At 37.2% G+C, this 15,123-nt stretch overlaps 1 protein-coding gene across 15 annotated transcripts in view; it reads left to right on the top strand.

Annotated features, from left to right (window-relative positions):
* The window catches only part of Pur-alpha (Purine-rich binding protein-alpha), an 876,587-nt gene that overhangs the window by 68,233 nt on the left and 793,231 nt on the right, over window positions 1–15,123 (top strand). For 7 of the 15 annotated variants that reach the window (XR_010859261.2, XR_010859258.2, XR_010859262.2 and 4 more), the window contains one exon: window positions 1,000–1,119. The exons of 6 other annotated variants lie outside the window; for them this stretch is intronic. The gene's annotated coding sequence lies outside the window, so the exon portion shown is untranslated. Of the gene's footprint in view, window positions 1–974; window positions 1,120–15,123 lie in introns of all 15 variants that reach the window. 2 more of the 15 variants (XR_010859260.2, XR_010859266.2) reach the window with 1 other exon arrangement.

Raw genomic sequence — 15,123 nt, 5'->3', positions numbered from 1 at the left:
CCATGTGTCTTGGTATGTGTGCTATTTACCAACTGATGGGCCCAACTTAGCACACTGGGGCAAAACGCTGGCAACCAGGAATGAATTAGCTGGAAAATTTATAGTGTCCAATAACGGACCAACTATATTGGTATTATAAATTTGCTCATTCTGGACAAATATTTCAGGTTCCCTATGGTAATCAACATCTATATCAGTAGTAATTGAACGTACCATATCTTGAAATGTTTCTAACGTGTCTTGTGGTAAATTTTGCATTCCTTTTTCGTACAGTGTGTTGTTACTTGTGCTCGTATAAGCTTGTTAGGGTTAAATTCACAATGGTACGTAGGTTATCTAATTACACTATGTCCAATTTCCTTTGCTATTTTATCTGTTTGTACGTTCTGAATTGCTGTTTATACAGTGTACGTTTTCATATAATTTAGGCTTAACCCTGTGCTCATCAAACAATGTTTTTCTTTTCGTAACCACGTATGCATTCATGCTTTAGAGCTATTTGTTGTAGATACTTTGTCTAATTCATGTGAATGATAGCTCATTGTGCACCACAGTAAAAGACTGGTCTTTGAACTACTTCAAGAATTTATTGCTATCCATTTCCTCGTTGTAGTCTCTGGGATGTTTAGACTGAAAAATGAATCTTCTTCACAACTGGCATGAAGTACAATTATACAAGCTGTTTATTTTCACCCTCCCTGTAGCTGTCCACTTGGGGTGAGAGGAATTGTCCATTCTCTTGCCTGTCCTACAAGGTGAGAAGAATCCATCAACTCAAAAAAACAGACTATAGTTTTTCTTGTTTTTTCCCCCAGTGCATGTTAAGTCATATTTGGTTATGGATTGATGTTCATAATTCCAGGGCATAAATGATATTTACGTTCTTGCATATTGCATAATTTTGAGAGTCCTGTTCGAAACATCTCATTAATATATTAAGGAATAAAATCTTTTTAATTTTACAACTTCCCAAGGAGTTTGTAAAATTTTTTATTTCAGTTTGATGATTGTGCTGGAAGCGGTTTCTGTAGTTCAGTCTGAACATTCAGTGGTGGACGAAGAAGATGGTGCCTTTTGTTCCTAGATCGACTCCCTCTGCCCAGGATCTCTTCCATACTTGTAAGTCAAGATCCTTTCGTGAACCTATCTGTCTAAACTGCGATTCTTGAAATAGAGAATTGTCTTGCCAAAATATGGATGTTTAAGAAATCGCTTCCTCAAACAATCCAAATTTTGATGTTAAGTAGCTAATGTGTTCAGTAGCAATATGTTGCATCTTTCCATACAGTTTGCTTATAATTTTGTAACAATTTTATTTTTCATATTTCCATAGAATATACATAACCTGAAGATTGCACTAGCATACATTGCTAGTTAGAAATTGCAAAGAATGTTCAATAAATAAGTCTAGCTCTTGTGGAAAAGTGATGATATATATTGACTACATGAAATATTTTTAAAGTTATTTTTTCACATTTTTTCCACAACTGCTGGTGATTTCTTGAATCTCTGATCATTAGAAATAGGGAATGTTAATCTATTTCTTTCACCTTTGCTCTTCAATTCCTATCTTCTTTCGATGTGAAAAAAATTGAGGATGATAAGTACTTCTCCCCCATAAAACAGTCATCCCAAGTTCATTTTCATCATTGTGGTTATTTGTTTTAGGATTAACTGAAATGGAGATTTGGTGTTGTAAGAACAAGGTGAAAGGATAAGTTACATTGTCAGAGTCACTGTCCTAAATTGTGTCAAGTTGTTGGATATGGTTATTTAACATGGGATGGGGCTTTTTCTTTTTTTAAATGAAAGTTTTATCATCAAACTTCCTTATTGAACAGCCTATGTACATATTAAGGAGGAATTAATTGGAACCTGTTTTGTTGAGCTTTCGTTATGTGTGTCTGCCACTGTAAGACTGCATGCATGTTGCTCAGATCAGTATTCATCATAGGTTCTTGGAACAATATATCCTCTACAGCAGTTATTTTATGGTTAATATATCAACGCTTTTTTTTTTTTTAACTCCTGCCTTTCACTAAACAATGGATCATCACTCCTTGATGATCTTCTTAGAAGTTAGAGTTAAATATACAGTATATATATAATGGATATTGTGGCTTGAGAATTTTGATGATCAAACTTAATGTACAGGTAGAGGAGAAATACAGAACTGCATATAAAGTTACTTCATATATCTTTGTGTCCACCTCATATATCTTTGTGTACTGTGTGTCCACCTAGCATGTAATGTTAGTAGTGTGAATAAATATCAAATGCAAGAAATTGTCAGGCACTGTCTTAAATTGTGTCAAGTTGTTGGATATGGTTATTAAACATGGGATAGGGCTTTTTCTTTCTTTAAATGAAAGTTTTATCAGTTTTGCAACTTGGGTACATGCATGGTTCATATAAATGGCTGTAAGAAAGGTCGTGGTGACTACCATATTGAGTCTTAAGCATTGTTATGATGTGGGCAAGCCTGATGTAATAATGTGAAACATATTTGCAGTTTAAAGAAAAGTTTAAATGGGGTACTGCGCTACAACAAATTGTCAAAATACAACTGGCAGGATTAGTGTGTTTCACTTTCCAGTGATATGCAATGGTGGGCTCAGTGGATCTCAAGTCAAAAATGTAAATTACTAAGTAGATTAGCACAGCAGAGTTGTGACCAGGTTTTTTGTAAGTATGTTAAAAACTACAAATCAGTCTATCGAAGAGTTCTTAGGATGGCTAAGATGATGCACAATAACAAGAAAGTTAGTCGTGCAATAAATCACGAACCATATGGAAGGTAATCAAGGGAGAAACCAACAGACATGCAGTTGGAAATAAAGTTGCTGCCATAAAAAATAAGGGAATACAAATGAATGACCCTCATCATTTGGCTAATTATATAAATGATTTCTTTCTATCCCCACAATACAAACTTGAAAATGCAAATAAATCAGATGTATTACCAGAACTCCCAACCTTTGTGCAAAACTCTATGCAGTTAACTCCAGTAACAGAACTGGGAGTTTTTTAAATCATACAATCTTTGAAGAACAAAACTTCCACAGGTGTAGATGAAGTTCCCACAAAACTCATTAAAAAATGTGCTCCCTATCTGGTACAGCCTTTAACTTATCTCATCAATGAATCATTTTCTAGTGGTCAGTTCCCTAATCTCCTAAAAATAGCTAGTTATCCCAGTCTTTAAAAGTGGAAACTTACAAGATTTACATAACTACAGACCAATATCAATACTTACTGTTATTTCAAAAATATTTGAATGTGCTATGAAAGATCGGCTTACTAAATTTTTAATCAAATATAACTTGTTAAATAATGCACAACATGGGTTCAGAGCTGGCAGAAGTACTTTGTCTGCTTTATCACATTTTACACAGTTGGTCGTAAATGCTCTTGATAATGATGAAACTGTGATAGGACTATTTCTTGACCTTTCAAAGGCATTTGATACTGTTGATCATGAAATATTGTTGCACAAATTATATCAGATTGGAGTTAGAGGAATTGTTAATGACTGGTTTAGATCATACCTGAATAAACGATCCCAGTTTGTTGAAATTACACATTGTAACAGTAAAGGGCATAATGAGACATATCACTCTCAGGTAAAAAGCATAGACTTAGGTATTCCGCAGGGTAGTATTTTGGGGCCTGTTCTTTTCTTGATCTATGTGAATGATCTTCCTCACAATAATCAAGTAGAAACAGCAGTTCTGTATGCTGATGATACAAACATAATTATTAATAATCCTGACCCTACATCTATAGAAACTACAGCAAATACAGTCCTGTCTAGGTTAGAATCATGGTTCAGGAAAAACAAATTAACATTAAACTTTAAAAAGACCCAATACATGGAATTCAAGGCATCTAACTACCATGACAAAACTGCAAAAAAACACAACCTTATATTAAATGCAAATGCAATTGAAAATACGTTGACCACAAAATTTTTAGGTGTCCATATAGATGAAAAATTAAGATGGGATTGTCATATTAAAAAAATAGGGAAGTCTCTGAGTTCTGTTTGTTTCGCCTTAAGGATTTTGTCTAATAGTTGTAGTGAAGAATATGTTAGAATGGCATATTTTGGATATTTCCATTCTGTCATCACTTATGCTATTGGTCTCTGGGGCTGTTACAAATCAAATCTTGATGTTATTTTTCGAATACAGAAACGAGCTATCAGAATTATATTGAGACGTAACAGGTTAGATCATTGCAGACCATTATTTAAGAGACTAAGGATACTCCCAGTACCAAGTATATACATCATGCAATGCATTCTACACGTGAAAAAAAATATTGATCACTTCAGAAAGAATTTTGACAATCACAATTACCAGACGCGAACAAGAAATAATATTTTTATCGAACACAAGAGTAAAACCATTGCCTTGAGACATGTAGACTCTGTTGGAATCAGATTGTATAATAAGCTTCCAAATACGATTAAAGATATTAGTCCCGTCAGTTCATTTACCACAGCTTTAAAAAATCTCCTGCTGAGTAGCTGCTTCTACAGTACAGAAGAATACATGATGAAGTGCTGGTAATGATGCTACTACTTATTAACTTGTAATCTAGTATATAGCCTTAAAAATATGTTAATGTCACATTGACTATGTTCACATTATTAACACCACACCAATATATTTTTATTTTGTCTTGTAAATATTGGTTATTAATATTATTTAAAAAAATTAAGATGTGCTGTCCTAACATTGAGGTATGTGGTGTTTCTGTTCTTCTTTTTCAAAATGTTCATTGTTGTGCATATATTATTGTTAGTATTACGAAATCACTTGACAACTCCTATACTGTTGGCATATTTCAAAATATGTAATTGTACAGTCTATGGAAGCTAAATAAATGAATGAATGAATGAACGAATGGATACGGTACAAAATTGCAGGCATGGTAAATGGCAACCCACTTATAATTCTGTCTTGTTCGAGGTTATAACAATGAAATTATACCTGAAGAATCATATGTTTATATGAACGATTTTTTTATTTATGGGCTCCATCATGTATTTTCTTCTGATATCACTTTGAAGGATACAGTACTTTTGTATCCATCTCTTGGTACAGGCCAGAGTAAAGTGTAGCTTTCACCAAAGTCCCAGTCTCATCCATGGCTGTGACAATATGGAAGCTGCAACACTTATAACTGTTTTTCTGGACATCGAGAAAGCATATGACCATGTACCACGCAGGCATATATGGGAATGTTTGAGACATAAGAAAGTGCCCGATGACATCATAGCATGAGTACAATAATTATATGATGAAACCAAGTGTTGTGTCCAGGTCCAGGATGGAAGGTCGGGTTGTTTGAAACGAAGAGTGGAGTCCAGCAAGGAAGTTGTCTTTCACCACTTTTCTTCATAATCATAATGGATGAAGTTTTGAAAGCGATTAAGAGAAAGGATCCAACAACTAATGCCCTGGTTTTTGCTGATGATGTAATAGTATGGGGTGAGACAGAAGCGGAAGTACAAACTAGACTAGATCTCTGGCATGAAGCTTTTACAACCTTTGGTCTCAAAATTAGCAGAACGAAGACAGTTGGCTTTGTGATGAGTAGAAACTCTCCAACTGTTCATCTAAGAATTGGAGGTGAGGAGATGGATATTGTAGACAACTTCCAGTATTTAGGTAGTGTTCTGTCATACATCAAGAGATTTGTAACAGAATACAGAAAGCTTCCAAATTCTATCACGCTGTACGTCAAATACTTTGAGATGAAACATTTCCGTTAGTTTCCAAGATCAGCTTGTACAAAATATATCTAGTACCTATACTGACGTATGGCCTGGAAGCAGCAACACTTACTGGACCAACAAAGAGTCTTCTTCAGGCAAGAGAAATGAAGTTTTTCCGTTCTTGTCGACAAAAAACAAAAATGGATAAAATAAGGAATGTGGATATCCGACAACAGCTTGGATTGGAAAGAAGCTTGCTGGAGACTCTAGAAGTGAAGAGATTGCAATGGTATGGTCACATGAAAAGAATGAACCCTCACAGGACTCCTCGAACATACTTTGACCACAATGTTCCTGGGAAGAGACCAAGAGGAAGAACTCGTGATGTTTGGAAAAAACAGATAATGAAGGACCTTGAAATTAGAGATGCGAACTGGTGTCACATATATGAGCAGCATCTGTAGATGTATAGAACAAACTGGAGGAGGCTCGTACACAACTGCACCCGGCTTGCTGGAGGGAAGAAATGATGATGATGATGATGATGATGATGATGATGATGATGATGATGATGATGGAGTATGGGTGGTGTTGAGTAATGACATTCAGAGCATGACTAGTGCCCCTGAGTGTTGTGAAAGTTGTTGCTCATAGGGTCAGTCCTGCTGCAATAGCACTTTCTGACCCAGTGAGGAAAGCAATGGCAAACTACCTCACTCCTTGTCCTGCCTAGTATGCCTCATTTTTGTGCTGCCATTGGTTTTTGCGGTTTCCTTATAACCGCATAACCTTTGGTGGTGCTATTTGAGGATCCTACCAGCCTCTGGGCTGATAACCTAACAGACAGACATCTCTTTGATTAATTGCGGTTTGAACAAAAGAGGGTAGATGGACAGAAACCCTCAAGTGGAATTCCATTGCAAAAATGTTCCTAATCCACTCAAGTCTTTTTTCAGAAAAGTTTCCAAACAAAGATTTTTTAAAAAGAAGCAACAAAGGTAATAGGAACTGTATATCAATACTATTTTTGTTTTCTTTTTCGAGGTAACTATTCAAGGGAGGTCGTTTGGGAAAATTTAAAAGTGAGGAGCCTGGCACAAGTAGAATAAGTGGGGGGAAAAAAGGGATGATACGGAGAGGTGTTATTCTACCACCGTCACCCACACGCGGTAAAGATTATGAAAGCCTATACAAATAGGTTCGCAGTTATCTGCCACTCCTATAAAAGTGAGACATGATTCGAATGATAAGTGTAGCTCAATATTCACATAATGCCTACATATTCATCTTTTTTTACAATCTGCTTTACGTCCCACCGACACAGATTTGTCTTATAGTGACAAGGGATAGGAAAGGGCTAGGAGTGGGAAGGAAATGACTGTGGCCGTAATTAAGAAACAGCCCCAGCATTTGCCTGGTGTGAACAATGGGGAAACCATGGAAAACCATCTTCAGGATTGCTAACAAGGGTTTCGACCCATTATCTTCCGAATGCAAGTTGATAGCTACTGAACCAAAGTGCACAGCCACTGGCTCTGACTTATTCTTATTCTCCTTCTGAAGATGATGAGTATTACCTTGAATTGTTTTCTTGTTAAAAGCCAATTGAAGACTATAGCCCTACAAATAATGTTAACATAATACAGATGTCTGCTTTGTACCATTTGGTAGGGGCGGTAGAATACATGCACAGTATCCCCTGCCTGCCGTAAGAGGCAACTAAAAGGGGCCCCAGGGACTCATAACTTGAAACCGTGGGTTGGCGACCACGGGGCCCTTAGCCGAGTCCTAACCTTGCTTTCAATTACTTGTACCAGGCTCCCTACTTTTTCTATCCTATCTGACCTCCCTTGGTCAAATCTTGTTCTTTTCTGACCCCGATAGTATTAGTGCAGTTGAACTCTAGGGAGTCTTTCATTTTCACGAACTTCATGCTGTTCCTCTTTCTTTGGCCGATACCTTCATATTTCAAAGTGTCGTTTTCCTTCTTTTCCCTCTGATTAGTGTTGCTAGCGGATGGTTGCCCCGTTGTACTTCCTCTTAAAACAATAATCACCACCATCACTTTGTACTATTTAGCTGAATATGTTATCCATAAACTAGTTACAGTAACTCAGAACATCACTCTTGTATATGTGAAGAGCATTTTTGCCTCAGAACCCAAAGAATTTACTACATGAATGGGTAAAAACGGTTAGTAAACATAACTCAAAGCACTCAACTCAGGATGCTTGTCAGCATGCTGAAGTAACTTTTTAGAAGTGCAGTACTTGTAAATACTTTCTTAATAAAGGAAATGCTGAAGGTAATTTACTGCAATTGTCTTAAAAGTACTTTACAGGATTTCATGTATTAATAATATAACAAGTACCTTACATATTTCTACGTTCTGTTTCTGTCAATGATGTTACGGTATTTTGACATATAATCTTAACCTTTTAAATGCTGAGTTAGCAGTTGACTGTTTGGTACCTCAGTGCTGAGTTTTTTCATTCGTATCTTAAAAAATGCAGAAGCCTCAATTTTTAACTTATCAGTGGGTTGATTAGCTTAAAGTGTTTATAAATGTTGGTTCTTTATAAATCTAAATGCAAATGGAAAATCCTACGCTTATGTTCAATATTATTTTGAGAGAAAACAAAATTACACTTTTTGTGCCCCCACGTACTTCATCTTTATACAAAGTAAGGAGCCCAAATAAAATTATTTCCTAAAATTTGTAGGCAACTAATACATGTAACTCCTTAAAAGTACATAGTTGATATTTTAAAATACTTCCTAAACCTGGAATGTGGTGACAGCTCAGTGTTTTCCACCAGTTGTTTGTGATACTGATTTGTTTCATCAACAACCAACAGTACCAAATCCACTGGGGAAAAAAGTTTTTAAAAAATCAATGATTTTGGGGTTGTCATCAAACGCTACTTGGCTCCCAGAGTCTGTCACAGTTACTTGAAAGTTTGGCGGAAAAATGTCATCCGTTCGTCATGAAACTAGTGATCAAATAGCTCTGGAATTCGCCATGTTTTTCTTCTTTCGTTTAGGAGGAGGCTCTGTTTCTTTCTCACCTACAATATTTTTGGCACTCTGTATCACTCTCACTTTCAAAATCACTTACCAGTTCGTTAAATTCATCATCACTTTCCACTGTGGTTAATAACTGAAAGATTCTGTGATCCGGAATAACATTGCTGCAAGAGCAACTAGCTTGTAGTTCCGCTATGCTCGTGTACCTCACATATGAGCTCTACAAACATCTACATAAAGCTCTGTAAGTTACTCCCTGAAGCTATAAGCCGTGATCAGTTAGTTTTATGTAATGCTCAACAGTTCGCAGAACATGCCAGAGATCGAATTGGCACTCAGAAGCGAACCGGGAAAGTAAAAAAAAATTAAAGGTCTCGTGCACAGTCTATAGATGGACCGTCCGTGTCAGACAGTCTATAGGTGGGCGAAGCACTCATTGGGTTAATAATAAACACAGTAAGAACAAGTTTTATAGAAGGAAAAGGCTATAAGTTATATAAGCACTTACTGCTGATTCCTGTTTCTGAAAAAATGAAATTTAGGTTCCATTAATTATCTTCCTGTTCAAATAGCCGTTGATGTATTCATGTCATTTAAGAGTTACACTGTTATGTATACGTGAACAATAGATGCCCAATTAAATTCTATATGAAAAATTGTTGTTAGTTTGTTTTTATTTCAGTGTTTAGTACCTAAATCTTCTAAATTCAAATGCGCTTGCCTTGGGTTACACTCGCTTAGACTCAATATGGGAGCTCCTTAAGTCTTGACCTCTCTAAACTGACATTTGCTGTAAGCTTGCTTTTGGAGACAGTAGGTTCAAACAACACTGTTGATATCCCAAAAGAAATTTTTCTGTTTCCAATTTTCTCATCAGTGTCCCTCTTCATCAAGGCCATCGCACGGTTTCCCCAACTTTCTCATGTCCCCAGCATTGCTGAAAACCTATCAGTGTTACTGTATTGCTCCGTAGCTGCCACAGAGTATATCTGGGGACCTCGCTTTAGCATTTTCTTCTAAGCATACTTGTTAATAGATAAAGTACAAATCCAGGTTGTGTGCCCACAAACATTCTTACAAATGCTGTTTACATCTGGCCGCAAGTTTGTAGCTTTCTAGTTGGTGCATGAAATGCAGTGCTTGGACATAAAACCGTGGGACTTGTATATTTTGAGACAACATAGTGGTTGCATCCATTCCCATGTTTGATAAATATTCTCGGGTTTCTCTAGATTTTAGGATTGCAAAGTTCAAGACTTGGGCTGCATATTTCCATTACTTGTGTACCGGGCGAGTTGGCCGTGCGGTTAGGGGCGCGCAGCTGTGAGCTCGCATCCAGGAGGTAGTGGGTTCGAATCCTACTGTCGGTAGCCCTGAAGATTGTTTTCCGTGGTTTCCCATTTTCACACCAGGCAAATGCTGGGGCTGTACCTTACTTAAGGCCACGGCCGCTTCCTTCCAATTTTTAGGCCTTTCCTGTCCCATCATCACCATGAGACCTATCTGTGTCAGTGCGACGTAAAGCAAATAGTATTACGTATGCTGTCCACTCTTCTTCATTATGTCATTGTACTGTATGATCGCTTTGTGTGTTGTTTGTTGGCATCAACACCTATCATGGGAATGACATGAAGTGTCTTAACTTGTTACCTTAATAGACCTGACCTCATTTCCTAAGGTACTGATATTTTGGAGTGATTTTGTATTGTACATATCTAGAATAATGTGGTTACATTTAGACTGAAATAATTGAGAAAGTGTTTGTTTGCTCACCTATGTAAGTAAATGTTACATCCAGATGTGCTTGTCTTGCTTATCAGTATTCTCCTTGAATACATAATTATCTCTATAAAGTGTTCGCCCTGTATTTATTCATCAACTGAGTCAAAGTAGATTTTGTTACATAATTGTTTTGAATAAATTACTGTACAAATCAGCATATTTTTCATCCATTTGAGACATATTGATTGTACCTATTTGTACTAACCATTCTTTCTTCTTTCCAGAAGTGACATTCTGTAATAAAATTAAAGCAATTAGAATCATAGATATTAAAGAAATGAAGGTTGAATACAAATTGAATGATGCTAAATGCGTAGATGAAGTTACAGGATACTAAATTAATGGATGAAGTTAAATGATGGGAAATTTGAGGCAAAGGGATGAGGATTGTAGAATATGAAATTTAGACATATTTTATGATTTCAATTTAAGATGCCCAGGAATGGAAGAGATTTTATGTTTTTAGTCCATAGAGAATCATGGAAATTCTTAGTTCATTCAGAAACTTGCTGACTGACCTCCATAAAGCAATGAAAGTTTTTTTTTTTTTTTTTTTTCAAACTCTTGTATATTGTGTTACAAGAAGTTTATTAGCCATTCTTAACACATTGAACACCAGGTGGCATTGGTGAAGACACTGCCATATTTTGAAGGTTTTAACCAGGGGTCGAAAAATACCGGGCGCCCAGTCGCCATGGCGCCTGAAAATTTTTACCTGGCGCCTAAATTTTCAAATTCGGTTTTGAAAATTTATTTTATGAAATCCGGAGTTCCCTTACATGTACGTTCCCACCGCTTTACAAAGTAACAAGGCGTGTGGTGTTTCACGTTGTTTTCTGTACCTCATATATTTTAATATGTGCAATAAACATTTTCTGTGCTTCTGGCAGTCTTGAATTCTGTAATTGGTCTTCGTACCTTGGAACTGGACGTTTCAGTTCTGCGCGGTCATGGGAGATATCGGTGTAACTCGTCCAACAAGTATCCTTACATGTGGACATCGAGTTCCATTACAGATGATCAGCTATCGGTAGCCGAGTACAAAGATCAGACCAGAGTTGTGGAGAAATGCAGAGAACTACTAAGTGAAATAATTCCACAAACACTACATTACCGCCATCCTTCCCGTGACTAGCCATTCCTCAACTATTGCCGCCTAAGCAGTGCTGATAAATTCCCGTGGAATTCATTCTTTGCATTTAGAACATATGGAATGACGTGTTTATCAATTCTTGTATTTTCACCGAACAATATTTATACTTTTAATTTAATTACAGCATCTTGGTATTGAACGGTTTGCACTTTATAAATACGGTTGTGTTTATTCCTGTGCGTTTACGGAAAATTTGCAACGGAGCATCAGACATCGAAGCTCGCGAATTCGGAAGCCATTTACCGCTGGTGTATTTTACGTTTCTATGCTATACTTGAGAATATCGGCAAAATGAAACGAACAAAACCGCACAAATTGACTGATGTGAGTAACAGTGTCTTCTTTCAGATTTCTTCATAAGTAGGGCCCGTAAATGTAACACAAAGTGATACAAAAGGGCGTGAATGTGAGAAAACACTTGATGGAAGTGCCGACTGTAGAGTTCAGGACGACAATGACCAGCGTGAAATTTATGGTGTTCAAGACAATGATAGGTCAAACATAAAAAATACGTCGAAATTTCAATTTTCAGGCAAACGGAAATTTCAGCACTTTCAGCGAAGTGCGTAAAGAAAATGAATGCTAATGTTACAGCATATGAATGCATTGTTCATGGCATCTTATTATATTGCAAAAAATAACAGACCCTACACTGATATTGAAGGTTTGGTTACATTGTTAAGCAAGCTGAATGTTACTGATTCAGAGAAGTATGAGAATGATACACAATGCAGAGAATCGTAGCTTGAATGACTACCGTGGCTGTGCTATGAAGAAGGAATTGCGAAGTGTAAATTATGCATTAACTTTCGTAGTATTGCCGACAAACATTCTAAAGGTGTATCCGGATTTTCAGGACCATTTAAACTGGAAATGTTTAAAACAAACGAAAAATTCTATCCTCATTCGAAATGTTAGGAGGCTGAAAAATTGGCGCAGCAGCCCTAAAGTGCCTTGGCCTACCAAGCGACCGCTGCTCAGCCCGGAGGCCTGGAGATTATGAGGTGTCGTGCGGTTAGCACGACGAATCCTCTCGGCCGTTATCCTTGGTTTTCTTGACCGGGGTCGCCATCTCACCGTCAGATAGCTCCTCAACTGTAATCATGTAGGCTGAGTGGACCTCAAACCAGCCCTCAGATCCAGGTCAAAATCCGTAACCTGGCCGGAAATCGAACCCGGGGCCTCCGGGTAAGAGGCAGGCACGCTACCACTACACCGTGGGGCCGGCAGGAGGCTGAAAGTTTCATGAAAAATCCTGAATGTGCACTTTTAGCGAGGTGCGTCAAGAAAATGAATGCTAAAAAAAACAAAAAAAAAACAGACCCTACACTGATTTTGAAGGTTTGTTTGCATTGTTAAGCATGTTGAATGTTACTGGTGGGAAATCAAACAGGCACATGTAGTGTAATTTTAAAAGATGCTGCCCTTGAAGGTGACTGGTGATTATTTGGGTTAGTATATCTTAAAATATAAATTTACATTCTTATATGAAAGGAGACTATACTACTTAAGGTCACATTTCAAAAATAATACGTAGCTTTATCCTAGTCTAACCTGTGGTGTTCATAATGTATATTTGTGAAAAATGTGCTGGCTCCTGATGAAAAGGGGCTGGCTACTGAATTATTTCTATTTTCTTCTACCCCTGGTTTTAACCCATCGAGCCCTGCATATTGGTTGGATTGAAACTGCATTGGTGCTGGCATTATTTTGGAGGAAATATAGTGTCGCTTCATATCATCAGAAATTTTTTACTTACAAGATCATTTATGATTTAAATATACATGAAAACAAAAGGTTTTCATACCACAAACTGTGGAACAAGGAATACAGTAAAACATTTTATTTTATTAGCATCACGGGACCGTACTCAGTCCGCCTGCTGAGCTGTAACACAGTCTACTCTTTGCAATTCCTCTTCGTTTTCCACATCTCTTTGTTCTTCAGGAGCGTTGCTCACACTAGTACTAATATTACTACTAATTTCACTGAAAAAATTACATTCCTAATCATCATTACTTCCTAAAAGGGGTTATATATCAGTAAATATTAGTTCTATACTGGCAGCCATCTTTTTAACAAGCGAATCTCAAAGCTAGAGATAGCCCACTTCAAACTAATATTACCAAGCACACTATCGATATATATTAGCAAAGAGCATATAACATTGCAAAGAAAGAGTCCCTACACAAATCACAAATGTAACCCACTCTGCCATCTCTTGAGGAAAAGCTGAATTACGTAGTAAAATGAGACACAATGAGTTTTAAAAAAAAGTATTAAAATTAGTAGGTATGTTGCAATTGTGAAATTTATATCATCAAAAAATTAAGTGTCTGTTTTACAGATTAAAAAATTGCATTGCATCAAGATATATCAAATACCTTTCACTTCCCAAATTTTCAGAGAAAAAAGATGTGATGGCAGTCTCATTTGAATCCTCTTCTTCTGATCCAATGCCATCAAGTATCTCTTCTAATTCCTCTACAATTCCAGTTTCATTTGAAGTTTCACTCAGGATAGCAGAAACAAATTGTAAATCACAGGCTAAACACATTGCATGATAAAAACAAAACTGAAAGTACAGGCTTTGAGCAGATGGAAGCATGGAGTTTAGAAGCCAGCGTACACATAAATAAGCTGCTATAAGTTCAAGAAAACGACAGAGGACAGGAGCGTATGGTAGAAATTGTTGCAATTGTTATAGTTTCTGTGACTCAGGGGGTGTTGACAAGATGTGGTCCTGAACTGTTCTCAGGTGTGGTCAGTCTATGCTGTTATCCCACCCTGATGCACACCTGGGCTTTGTGTCTGATGTGTTAAATAACATAAGGATTTAAGGATCCATACTGTATTTTGACTTTCTTAGTCTATTGCATAAGAATTTGTAAAACAATGTTCAGGTACTCCTAATGGATGATAGGTCAAGTCATACACCATTGGCCATTAAAATTGCAACACGAAGGACAACTTGCATGAGGAACCCACATTGGGGGAATGCATAGAGTAAGTAAACTCGTGTCCTCATCCAGAGATGGTGCAGCTCTTTTCAGGCACACCTCCCAATGGATGTGAGCTGCATGTACCATTTCAACCACATACCCGCCCTTCTGGCATTCTTAAATTTCTGGCAGTACCGGGAATCAGACCCGGGACCCCAAGGATGCCAGCTAATAACACGCTACGGAGATGGACATCCATAGAATAGCGTAGGAAAATGATGCAATTTGTTGTTCATTTGAGTGACACAGCACATGCGCCAATGGCGATGCTGGTAAGCAATATATAAATGGAGGTTGGAGACCTGCAGAGAGGTAGTGGCATAGTTTCCCTGCCGTTTATGTAGACAGAAGGTATTGGCATGCCTTGATGAACACTACAACCATAAAGGATTTTGACCACAGAAGAATCTTGACCTATGGGGATTGTGAATTAT

This window comes from Anabrus simplex, chromosome 2 (genome assembly GCF_040414725.1).
Source record: "Anabrus simplex isolate iqAnaSimp1 chromosome 2, ASM4041472v1, whole genome shotgun sequence".
Lineage (NCBI taxonomy): Eukaryota > Metazoa > Arthropoda > Insecta > Orthoptera > Tettigoniidae > Anabrus > Anabrus simplex.
Note: the sequence above shows the minus strand (reverse complement) of the source record. Positions and strands in the feature narration are given on the sequence as shown.